At 43.7% G+C, this 12,075-nt stretch overlaps 1 protein-coding gene across 5 annotated transcripts in view; it reads left to right on the forward strand.

Annotated features, from left to right (window-relative positions):
- The window catches only part of LRRTM4 (leucine rich repeat transmembrane neuronal 4), a 651,824-nt gene that overhangs the window by 125,993 nt on the left and 513,756 nt on the right, over positions 1-12,075 (forward strand). The gene's annotated exons all lie outside the window — the stretch shown is intronic.

Consider the following 12,075-nt stretch of genomic DNA (forward strand, 5'->3'; position numbering starts at 1 on the left):
TAAAACCTTTACATCTTCATCTTTCTTTAATATAAATGTGAATTTTTTTGCACATTTCATACTATTTTTCCCTTCAGTCTAATGTATTTCCTCTTTCTTTTGATCTTTACAAACTGTAAGCAGAACTGGCTGGAAAACCAAGTTTCCATTTTGCAACAAGTTTTGAGGTCTTAAAATTTGTTTATCTTCTGGGTGGAGGAAAAAAACCCCATAGAAACATTTTCATGAAACAGAATTTTGTTGAAACATCCATTTCTGGATTGGAAAGGTCAAGTTTTCAATCCAACTCTCTCTCTCTCTCTCTGGTCACAAGTGACCAGAAAACCTAACCTGGACTTCAGAAACTTCCAGTTGAAAACTTCATCAAAATCAATACATCATGTAATATTTCAGGCTTGACCAAACAGCATATTTCAACAAAAATACATGTAGCTAAAAATGTTCTGACTGCTCTCCATGTAAGCAGTGCTGTTAGCCTTCTCCTGCCTTTCCTTACCCAGCTTGGGGGCTGGGACCAAATTCTTCTTTCTTCAGTAATGCACATAGCGTTCTTGGTTGCTGTACAAACTTTCACTTGATCTCAAAATGAAGTTACTAGGTAGGTCAGTCAGTGGGTTAGTGCACTAGTGTGTGCTCTGCAAACATATTTTTAACCCTCGTGATCTCTAGGAAACATAATGGACGAATTGGAGAGCGTCCAGAAGGGAGCAACAAAAATGAGAAAAGGTTGGGAGAACCTGACCTATGAGGGAAGATTTTAAAAATGGCCCTGTTTAGTCTTGAAAAAGAAGACTGAGTCTTTAAATACGCTGAAGCTGTTAAAAAGAGCAGGGACCCCGCATGGCGGGGAAGGGTACACTTTACTGGGACCCAGAGACGCTGGGGGGCCCAGCCCAGGCTGCAACCCTCATGGGTATGTGTGTGGGAGGGGGCCCGTGCTACAAGTTTGTCCTGGGCCCGAAAATATTATGCTTGGGCCCCGAAAAAGAGGACAGTGATCAATTGTTCTCCATCTCCATTGAAGGTAGGGCAAGAAGTAATGGGCTTAATCTGCAGCAAGGGAGATTTAGTTTAGTTATTAGGAAAAACTGCCTAACTATAAGGGTAGTTAAGTTCTGGAATTGTAAGGGAGGGAGAGACTGCAGTAGGAGCTGGAGAAAGCTGCTCCTAACAGGAGCTGCCTGATGGGAGTGGAGCTACCTGCTGTTTAACCCAGCAACAGCCAAAGCTGCTGCTCAGTGCACGGGTTGCCCTTGTGCTTGGTCCTTCCTGCACCTGCTTCAGCCCCATACCTGCTCCATCCTCAAAACCCCTGGCTCTGCTTCATGGCCAAGTCTCTGGCTCACCCATTGGCTCTGGGATTCGGCTTCTGATCACTGACTCTGATCCTCAGCTGTGCTCCTGGATGTCATGTGGCCCTTGTCCTAGACTCTAGCTTGGCTCTGCTCTAACCTCTAGGTCTGGCTACCCCAATAGATCCAACCATTGGGCCTGACTGCCTATGTTCCGGTCATGTCCCTGAAATAAATAAGCTTCAAAGGGAGGCTGTGGAATCCCCATCGTTGGAGATTTTTAAGAACAAGTTGGACAAACACCTGTCAGGGATGATCTAGGTTGACTTAGTCCTGCCTGAGCACAGGGAGCTGGGCTTGATGACTTCTTGAAGTCCCTTGCAGCCTGACATTTCCATGGCTTTATGAAAATCTTGAGGCGTTTCAGAGCCTATGGCTGGGCCTTTCAAAGCAGCCTAAGAAAGTTAGGGCTTGCCTACACTACAGAGCCTTTGCTGTGACAGTTGTGTCAAAAGCAAAGCCCCTCAGCCAAGACACAGGGTATGGCAGCAAAAGGAGTCTTGCTGCGAGATCTACCCCACCTCCCTGAACAACATTAGCTATGCTAACACAAGCACTTTTCTCAGAATAGTTGTTTACGATGAATTTTTTTAACGGTGTAACTATATTGGCTAGTGGGTGTGAGTTGAATAATTTTTTTCACACTCCTAGCCAACACAACTATGCCAGTAAAACTTTGAAATGTAGACCGATCCTAGCTTCCTGAGACTCCTTTGCAAATCCCAGCAGAAGCCTCACTGAAAGTCAATGGACTTAGGCACTTTTGGAAAATTTCTCGCCTTTGGGGGAAGCTTTTAAAGATTCCAAGTGGGGAGTCGAGCACCAGATGCCATTTAACTTTCAGTGGGATTTGGGCACCTAAATTGCCCTTTTTACCTTCGAAAACCTCCCCCTTTATGTCAACCAGCCCGGCTACGCTCACTAAATCTGATGATCCTTTTTTTACATGAGTGGGAGTGAATTAGTCCAAACCCCCTATTAGTATAGGACACACGGTCTCTCATTTTTTTTCAGCCTTGTAAGCGGCTGGCTGAGTCCCACTTTGTGCCTGGTGCAAGGAGGTTGTGGGGTTTCTATTGAAACCTTGCTCCAGGCCACTGGGAACCATGTCTTTGCTGCTGGGGCTGTAGAGGAGAGTCCCTGCCTGTGACACTGAAACTCAGCCAACAAGTAGTTTAATCCCGATTGACAACCAAAAACGGGTTCCTGGTAAGATGCTGAATATAAACTAGCAGGAGGAAGAGAGGAGTGAAACAGAGGAGCTCTCGTTTTCGTTGTCTGCACTTTGGCTGAGGGGAAGCCTTTTTTCATTATGAACTCTGGTTGAGGTTGGGATAAAAACTCTATTGTGTCATCTGAGCCTCTCACTTGTTTTTATTTGGATCCTTGGCAAAGGCTCTTCCATAGCAGAAAACAGGCTTCATATTTTCTTCTTTAGTTAAAGCACAGAAGTCATTTTTTTAAAAAAAAGTTATAAGGAGACTTTCTTAAGAAAAAGCTTTGATGTCCTAGTGTTTGGAGAGTAGTTGGAGATGGGATTATTTTTTGTTTCCAGAGTGACTGACACAAAAAAGCACCAAGTCTCAGCAGGTTAAGTAGAAAAAGCAATACCAACAACAACAATCTACAAAGGAGATCTTAATATTTTTTTGTTTAATCCTTAAGAAAGACATTGGGTTTGTGGCTGTGCATGCATGTGTATATGTACACATACAATATGAAAATACCTTCTTATGGGACCTTATTCTCCTCTCTTACATGGGTGTAAATCCATTGATTATTCTTGTTTTATTTCAGTGTAACATTTGAATCAGACCCCCGCCCCATTTTCTTTGAAGGGAAGGAAAATGGATCTCCTTTCTCTTTTGATGCCTCAGCCTAGCCATGGAAAAAGGGGCAGCTATTGTGAAGAAAATGATACAAAGAGAAAGTAGAGAGTGAAGGTTTCATGTTACTAACTGTTTCTTTGTTAGTCTAGCACACAGCACATAATAAATTATAGGGCACTGTCTGTATTTTCTCTGTGCAATGGGCAAGGATTTTTCATTTCATGCTTCATTCACAGCCTGCTACAGTGATTTCACAGAGCCAGCACCTACGCTTAGCACAAAGGGAAGAACAACAATATATTTATTGCTGTTAAGCAGATTTGTCACAAATTCCATTTCCACTACAACATCAGGACACTGAGAACTGTGTCACATTCCTGTGGAAAAAAAAAGGGGGGAGACAGAGGGAGTAATGCTATGTGTTGGAAGGCTCTACCGAGGCATTTTTGTGTCTTATTTATGGCACTGCATTTCCCATTGTAGACTCCAATTTAATCAGTGCTAGTGGTATCTGTTGTTTGATTGAGCTTCAACATGGACCTGCACAGCAATGTTGGGAGGTAGATCCAAAAGATTGCTTTTAAGTAACAGGATTTTAGGGGTAGAGGAAGGGGATAACTTGTACATTCAGACCAAAACTGGGTTTGAAGTTCCTCTGCATACACCACAGGAAGAATGACATGTGGTTGAGTCACTGTCCTGGGACTCGGGTGACCTGGGCTAAGTTTCTGACTCTGTGTGGTGCTCACTTACTGCTAATGGGGGCCACCCAAGAACCTCGGTAGAAGGAGATGGGTTTTGGATGCATTTCCAGTTCTGCTTGTATCACTAGTGGGAACCCACGAATGGTGCTGTTCCAGATCTTCCTGCCAGTTATGTTTATCGCCGTGCATATCAATTAGATCTTGAAGAAAACATTATCATCTGTAATGACCTTGGATTCTAAACACAATAGCCAATGAAGTCTGTTCTTCAATATTTCTCCAAGAAACATACCCTGAAGTTCTCTGTGCCACGCTTCGCCTTAATTCTCTAGTCCAAGCCTATGATTGGTTAAATATTCAGTATGTTCATAAGATTAGCTAGTACGTGACTGCTTTGTTTGTCTGCCACATGCTGTGGGATGCAAAACGCCCAAGACTCAGACAACTCCTGGTGAATAAAACGTCTGATTTTTTTTTTTTTTTTAAATGACCTAGAGGACCATAATCTAATCATCAAACCATTTTATCTAATCTCTGGTTGCAAAGTGGAATTGCATTCCTGAGGCTGTACACCCTTGTTTTTAAATATGAAATGATCAGGAAACAATTAAAAAATTCGATAAGCTGTGTCTTGTGTGCACAGCTTCCCAAACAGGTAAGCTGGTGGTCAGTCACAGACTGTATATCTGCACTACCGCAGTTGCAGGGGCGCAGCTGCACTGCTGTAGTGCTTCTGGTGCAGACGCTCTAAGCCTACAGGAGAAGCTCTCCTGCCTACATAGCATGGTCCTACAGTGGTGTTTAAGTCAATGTAACTTGTATCACTCGGGGGTGTCAACCTCTGAGCAATGTACATTTTATACCAAAATAATTTGTAACGTAGATGTTGCCAGAGATATTAAGGCCCTGACCCTACAAAGATTTAAGCATGTGTTTCACTTTATCCACTCTTGATTAATGGCAGGACTCAGACGGCCTAACGTTAAGCACATGCCCAAGTCTTTGTAGGGATCAAGATCTAAGTAGGGAAAGAGCCAATTAGTGATAGAGCACAGGGTAAGATCCCAGGAGTCCTGTCTCGTGCTAGACATTATCTCTAACCTATCTTTAATACTGATATGCACACATGCAAACCTACTGTTAGCTTGCAATGATTTATTATGCTCTTGAACTAGAAGAGAGTCGAAATGGCCACCTCTGTTACTGTAGGGGTGCGAACAGCTGTAGATAGAGACTTGAAAACACTTAAGAATTTTTCACACTTAGGGGATTTATACTAAAGCCCCTTTATACCAATCTGGCAGTGCAAAGGGGCCTTAAAGTAGCTGTTGAGAACACAAAAAAGGGACAGATTTGGAAAGGATTTATCATACCAGACAGACAAACTTGGAGATCCTCAACTAGATCAATAAAACATTACAAAAATGCATCTTAAATCCTAATCTTTTGCTAGAGACCTCTGTCCCTTTGTATTAATCCTGATGTTTGGTTTCATGATAATGGGATCTTTGCAAATAGGAAAAGACATGGTTTCACTAAAAGCGAAGAATGAAACAAAACCGCTGTGTGTCATTCTGTTTGACTAGACTGGCTAATGTACATCCATGACAGGGTGAAGTTTTCCAGTTGCATTAGGGTGCCAGTAACATGCATTGTGTCCAGGGATGCAGACTTACTGGTAGGGCAACTTCCTCCACTCTGGGGTTTAACCTGTTATAAGGACTTTTTCCAAGCATGCTGTTCTGGGTTCCCCTTTACTTTGATAAAACCAAGCTGCTACCGCTCAATCCATTTTTGCATCTGGCAGCTGTGTCTTTCTCTTCTTGCTAGTAGGCTCCTGTTGTTGTTTTTCCCATCTCATTGCTGAGGAGATGGCTGTTACACCAATGTTTGTTGTCTTTGTGTGTATAAAAAGTAAATAGATAAAATGCCAGAAGATGGTAGGGCTGCTGAGAAAATAACACTCCTGACTTGTGAAAATTTTCTGGGTCTTGGAATTTTTCATTCTGATGCTGAAACAAAACTTTTCCTTTCATATGGTTCCCTCCCCCCACCCCAGCTCCCCAAAAAAACAACCCAAAAACAAACAAACAAAAAACCTTGAGAGAGAGAGAGACCATCTGACTCAGGTAGAACAGGGGTGTAGACTTGGATCTCCCACATTGCATGTGAGTGCCCTAACCACCCACCCCCTCCTGCGCCTCACATGTGTGCACATCCCCACTACACCCGAAAGTCTCGTCCTGTACCCGAGAAACTTTCCCTGGAAGGTTTTCATCCCAACAAATACATTTCTGCAAAACGCTTCATTTGAGGGGAAAAATAATGTTGTCTTTTTGACAGGTGGCAGTTCCTGAGTTTCGTAGGCCCAATAAAACTTCTTGTTGTGCACCGTAAAGGGCTTCCTCTATCAGTTCTTTACACCAGCTGTTAACAGTTGCACATCCTTATCTAAACATCACTGGGCATGACTAATTATGATAGGTGTGCTTTTTTTGGATGAAGCAACAGATCTGTTTGTGGTCATTAATACATCGGTGTCCTCTCCGGTGCTCTGCCAACTGAAAATACAAAGGGTCAGGATGAACAAGAAAATACAGTAAATGTGCTACAGCCATTTCTGAGAACTGCACATGGAAGTACAGTGAGGCCCAGTCACACACATGCTCTAGCTCGAAAACAGTCATTAGGAAAGCAGCAGTGCCACTTCGATATGCAATTTTGTTATGGCTTGAGACACACAGATAATATGGGGATGTTGCTATTACTGTACACCAGCAGCTATTACAAGCAGGTTTATCCACTTAGTGTTTTTCACACTGAGGGGATTTGATTTTCATTTACACCACTCTGGCGGTGCAAAGGGGTCTTAAAGAAAGTATAAGTTACTTTCACGCTCACTGTCTCAGTTTCAAGACTAACTGCCCTTGTACTCCCTCTCCATGATCTACTCCCAGAGTGCCCAATCAGGTGGGGGATTTAAGGCTACACAGCTCCCTGCCATACTCCGTGATATCCCAAGCAAGCCGGTCTACCGGCCAGTGCCTGTGCGCCACTTTCTCTACAAGGGCCAGCCACATTTTAATGCCAACAGTTAAAAGCGACCCCCCACCCCACCCCCAGCTCTCTTAGCGGTACATTTATTCTCAAGAGAAAAGCATTACAAGAAAAAGATATTTAAAAAAAAAAAAAAACCCAAACCGATGTACATGCACGCTAAACATGCCGGGAAACACACATTTACAGTCTTCTGGGGCTCTAGCTGGCCAAAGTCCTTCCAACCCTTGAGCAGAATTAGGGGGCCCCCTTGGACAAAACGTCATGTCCATTTGCTGGGTCAAAACGAAGGCCCTGTGCCAGTTTAAACTCAGCCTTTGTATAGCAAAAGCCTAGGGCTTAAATTCTCAGATTATTTCCTGGAACCCCCAATTCCCAGCCCCCCCATTCAGGGCTCTGAGTTTCAGCTGTGGGGCAGCAGGGCTCGGGGCTTTAGTCCCAGACTCAGGGTCTTCAGCCCTATGGCAGGTGCCGGGGATCTGCTCTGGTGGATTCCGGCTGAATTTAAGTTCTGCAAAAGCCCTTTATTTGTCTGTTGCTCTGTGGAACGTGCAGTTTGAATCGGTCTACGGAGGCTACCCCAGGATGCTGTACCTCTTTGAAGTCATATGGTTTCAGCTACTAGCATGAATCACCCCCCACTGTTTCTCGTTCCAGAGGTGCTTTGGCACCCGTGCTGCATGGAGTGGAACACTATCTCACACAAACCATTCATAAATTGAATACAGTGGTCCCCAAAGATATTGCAATCTCTGTCACACTCACATGAAGGTCCTTTTACACAGCCACTATCGTAGAAGGGTGTTGCATTTTTGCTCTCTGCATAACATTAAGAATGAGGTGGGGACGGTTAGTAACCTGTGATTTGTAACCCAACTTCTACATACAAGTCGTCGTTACATGTACACACGGTTGCTTTGGTAAGATCAGGTGGCTTCTTTGTGATTGAACTACCCTACGTTCTCCTACAAATGGACCTTGAGCTTGTTTGGCGGTTCGAGCAGGGGAGCGCAGCTACCGTATACCCTTGACCGAAGAACGGTAATCCTCTATCTGGGAAGGTCGTTCTCTTCAACCGAGCACACAGCTTCGGGAGAGATGCACATGGAGTGATGAGGGAGTAAGGGGACACCCGCCTAGCCAGCCAGATCAGCCGAATCAACCCTGGCGATCAATGGCCTCAAGACAGGGAGGCACACTAGAGAGCAGGCTCCCAAATAATTTAAAGGGACACTAAATTCCTATAAACTGCAGCAGGGTCTTTTTGTAATGGGGAATTCAAGCTACGATCCTTCATCTGATGATCTGATATTTACAAACATCGCTTGAAGCCCATTGTACATCTGTAAGATAGGTAAGACCTTTGGAGGAATGGCCTGAAATATAGTTGGTGCATCTCTACTGATGAGGCTGTTACACTTTGTATAAAATATATGAATAGTCGTATAGTCTCTCTCGCAGAGAGAGAATGGCTCTATAGCCTGGAGACGGACAGGAGAGGGAGAGGGGATTTGAGCGTTGGGCTATCTCATCCTAGATAACCACTGAGCTAAAAGTTATAAGTATGGGGATATAATCATACATATTTTGTCCATCTAGTCCTTTAAACATGCCCAGAAACAAAACCTGTCTGGATGAATGCCATGCTTCGTTCAAGCCAAAAGAGCTTGTTTTGTTCACCACATTTATTTCTGAATTGTTGAGTTGGATTGGATTACATTGGATTTGATCCAAACCAAGCTGATTTGAGTTCTGGTTTGTTTTCTTCCTCCTCTCCCCCTTCATTTTTCCAGACCTGCCAGTGAAGTGAAAAAACCAGACATTTGCCTAGCTCTCGTTGCAATGCTAGCTTTCAATCTCTCCCCAATTGCATCCATTATCCCATTCCCTAGTTGAGCTCAAAAGAGTGAATTTACGCATTCGTAAAGAGTACAATGCCTTTGTGAAGTTCAATTTCTACCTCTTTTATTTTTCTCCTGGCAGATCTTTTCTATTCATATCCCTTCTCTGCCCTGTTCCTCTTTCTTTCCTTCAACCTGCAAGCATTCAGAATCTAACCTCTATTTGGGAAGAACAACTGGGTTACTTTGGTGTACAACATCAATGCCATTTTTTTAAAAAATGCTCCCTGAGCGTGTCACTCAGACCCTGTCTCAAAGATGGAACTTGGATGTCTGTCTTATCTGCTCAACCCACCCCTACTTAGCTCAAGGAGCCAAAAGTTCAAACCCATTTTTTAAATAACTTCCCCCCTCTCCCCACCTCCCCGTTGCCAGGGCTCTTTCTCTTTTGAGGGGAGACTGGGGACTTGTTTCCCCCCTCCCCCTCAGATTTTGAATGGCTTTTCTCTGGCATGTAAACAATTATCTAGAAAAATGTGCCAGTGAGTGCTCCTAGGAAAGGCGAAGAATTGAGCATCTTCAGCCCTAGTATAAATAAATGAGTTGCAGATGAAGATTTGAGCAATCAGATTTGCATAATGAACATTTTATGCCACATTATAGGCACCTGGTTTACAAATTCACTGAGCATTTCACCACTATTATCAGCCATTACAGGAGAAAGTTAAACATCCAGAAGAGAGTATTTTTGTGAAGCAATATAAATGGGATTTTAAAAATTGTTTTTAACAGATTTTCATGAAACCTCTCTTCCTTCATTGAGGGTTTTCTACGGACCAAAGTCCAATTTTCTTAGGATTTGTATTTGAACCCCTTTTAAGGTAACTGTACCTCAGGCAGCATTAGAGACCCTATGGCTTTAGGGACAGGATACCTGATTGTATTTCAAGATACATGACTTCTAATCCTTGCTCTGTCATTTGCCTCCATTTCCTCCCCCCCCCCCCCCCCCCCGACTCGCCTTGTCTATTTACATTGCAAGCTCTTCAATGCAGAATTGGGCTCTTATGCGTAGTATGATACCTAGCACAAAGGGGTTTTGATCTCGGGTGGTGCCCCTAGGCATAATATAGGGGGAGACTTTCAAAGACAGAAATGGGAGTTAGGTGCTTTACTCCCAATGACTGTCCTTTGGACTTTTGAAAAGCTCTCCAATAATAATTCAGCCACCCTATCCCAATATCGGGTTTTATTAAGTACAAGGTAGTTGTCTGTTCCAGGAGGGGCCAATTAACTTGCATCTGACCTGAGTCCCAGTACCTTAACTACATAAAAATCCTCCTTTCTATAGTCTTTTCACTTAGCATGTTGCAAATTTCAGTGTTGTCTATCTCTCCTCCTTACGTTTCACTCAGTAAATCAATAGCTGGTGCAGAGATGCATTCCATTATCTCGGCAGTTCCGTTCCATGGCTTTTGATATGTGGCGTTTGCTACTGAGATTCATGTTGTCATAATGTCTGTTCGTGAAGCTTTCAAATTTGAGGCCATTGCAGAATAGGCATTTACAAATTACAATGCAGGATGATGCATAGTGGGTACTTGGATTTTCTAATAAATGTGGACACTTTACTAGAGAGAGCTTTGAAGAATAGTAGCCTCTTGCCCATGGGCACGTTCATTTCGAAACCATTAAAAAAAAAGGCCACAGATTTCACAAATGTCTAGTTAGGTTGGATGCCTCTATTTTTTTGGCTGCACAGTTTGACATTTTGAAAGAGGCCTAATTGTCAGAAAGTGCTGAGCCTGCCCTCTGACAATCAGGCCCCTTTAAGGCATCTCCAGCTTAGCACCCAAAATCACTAGTCAACTTGGGCAAATCTTCACTGTAACAGCACCGGTTAAATTGTAGGAATTGATCTGCACTGCATTGTATGCCTTCACCAGGTCTGATATCATGCTTTTGTATTCCTTCTCATTCCTTATGTTCAGAAACCCTGTGCAATACATTTTAGAGCACCAGATCTGTATGCTGATCCGTGATATTCCCTCACCTGGGGATAGTAGAGTTTTAATTATACATTAGGACCATTCTAGACCATTCCCTCCGCCCACACAGCAGACCTCCTTCTACAGGCTATCTCCTTTTCATCTTCTGCAAAACTGTACATCACACACACACTTCCTTGTGAGAAAGCTGCTACAAAGATCTAAGCCAGTAGCAGCAAAGGGTGTGACAAACCTTCCTGCTGGGTATCAATATAGAACAACCCGCTATTGTGCTGTGTGCCAGCATTCTCTAGCCTGCAATTTCACGCTTTGCTCAAAGTACCATGTAAAGTGGATTGTTTTTAATCTTTTGTAAAATAGTCTGATTTCCCCTTATGATACAGACGGGATGGCACTTTTTATGTCGTGAATATAAAGGGCCTTTTCAAATTAAGGCTACTGGACACTGACACACCATGTGCCCCTCTGGCTCCCAGATTTTAAGCTTGCACTGTGCTGTTTAGTGTTTTCTAGAGTCCTGACCCGTATTATGCAATCATGGGAGAGGTTTACTGATTAAAAGTTGTATGTACAAGTATATTAGTAGTATCAGGCAGTGTGGTTTAATGCTGGGGTGCCCAAACACCCCCTCCCTTTCCCAGTAATGGAATCTGTCTGTGCAGCACTCCCCTTTGCCCCCATTACTGCACAGTTGGCCCAGCAGAGGAACTTGGTATGAAGGCGGAGCTGGGAGCAGAACTAGCTGAGGAGCAGGCCTGGGGGTGGAGAGGGAATGAGGGCAAAGCAGGGCTGGGTGGCGGTCCTTCCTGGCCCTGCTCTGTGCCCTCCTCCCCCTGAAACATTCCTCTGCACCCCCCTGGGAGGTTCAGGGTCTAATGGTTAAATGAGCCTGAATTTTGCAATAGAATGCAGGCATACCTTTACATCAGCAAAGGCTTCCACTGACGTTCGGGGTCTCTGTGATGATTTAAGGGTCTGCATGTATAGATTCTGTTGCAGGACTGCAGTAGAGACTGGAACCTGGGAGCTGCCTTCTGGCAGCGATCAGTTGTGTGGATTTAAACAAATCCCTCAATCTTGCTGTGCCCCAGTTCACTTGACCATAAACTGGGCATGACCATATTTATCTACGGCAATGCACTGGTGAGGGAGTATGCATATTCTTGGTTTCTATATATGAAAGGTCAGCCATACTTAAGTGTGTGTGATGATACCGGTGCTAATGAATGGTTCACAAAAGCCATTTAATCATATTATTACTGCAGACAAAGGAGATATGGCAG

The sequence above is a fragment of the Emydura macquarii genome, unplaced genomic scaffold (genome assembly GCF_026122565.2).
Source record: "Emydura macquarii macquarii isolate MOO-44397 ecotype Brisbane River unplaced genomic scaffold, CSIRO-AGI_Emac_v2 contig_1110, whole genome shotgun sequence".
NCBI lineage: Eukaryota > Metazoa > Chordata > Testudines > Chelidae > Emydura > Emydura macquarii.